We start from the raw sequence: 878 nt of genomic DNA on the forward strand, positions 1-878 counted from the left end.
GGGCCGCGCCTCTTCGTTCATCACATCGGGGTGAACTCGCCTCCCGCCGCGGCCTGGTGCGGAGAGCCCCGCGGGGCAGCGCCCCCACCCAGCACCCCCCCCGTGGCGGCTGCAGGCTGGGAACGGGCTCTCCTCGGGCCGAAACGGGTCCCTTTCTGCCCCTCATACTAGGGACGACTTAGTCAGGACCTGCAGCTATTAAAAATTCTCTATTTGTTACCGATTCGCCGTGCCCCCGGCCTCGACGGGGGGAGCAGCTTTCTGCGTCTCCAGCGTTTGCACGAGGCAATATTATTGTTAAATGAGTATTTTAACACCTCCCACTTATAAGTTCTTACATGTAAAAAGAAAAAAAGCTTACTTTTTTTTTTTTTAAAGAACGATTTTGGTTTTAAACCGCTAGTTCTCGCACGTAAAATAGCTCTTGCAGCCTCTACACAACTGTTTTCAATGCTCACAGCAGCAACATCCCCTGCTGACAGTCCTGCGCAGAGGGAAGGGGCTTACAGCTGCAGTGGGTTGTAGCAGTAACACCCACCCGTTCTCACTTTAAATAAGAGCCCCTGCTAGGAGAACCTCCGCAAATAAACTTTTTCTTCCCCTTGTAAACTCTTAAGGGCACAACCCCTCGTCCAACTTTCCTTCTCCTCTGTTCTGCTGAGCAGCGTTCGCTCTATTTCAAACGATTACTTTGCAAACGGGTCATTGGGAGACTTAAAAGAAACTCCCCAAACTTCACGAAATAACACAACGTCTCGACTGGGGTTCAAACGTCCTCGTGTGACTTTCCCGACTCGAAAGTCCTTCGTACCGTCCTCTCCTCCCTCCGCTTCCCCCGCCCCACCGTTGGCGGATTGAGACCCGACTGCGTTTAAATT

At 52.3% G+C, this 878-nt stretch overlaps 1 protein-coding gene across 1 annotated transcript in view; it reads right to left on the bottom strand.

Moving 5' to 3' along the window:
• The window catches only part of SLC6A5 (solute carrier family 6 (neurotransmitter transporter), member 5), a 31365-nt gene that overhangs the window by 28237 nt on the left and 2250 nt on the right, over positions 1–878 (bottom strand). The window lies entirely within an intron of this gene.

Source organism: Pygoscelis adeliae, unplaced genomic scaffold (genome assembly GCF_000699105.1).
Source record: "Pygoscelis adeliae isolate BGI_AS28 unplaced genomic scaffold, ASM69910v1 Scaffold171, whole genome shotgun sequence".
Classification (NCBI taxonomy): domain Eukaryota; kingdom Metazoa; phylum Chordata; class Aves; order Sphenisciformes; family Spheniscidae; genus Pygoscelis; species Pygoscelis adeliae.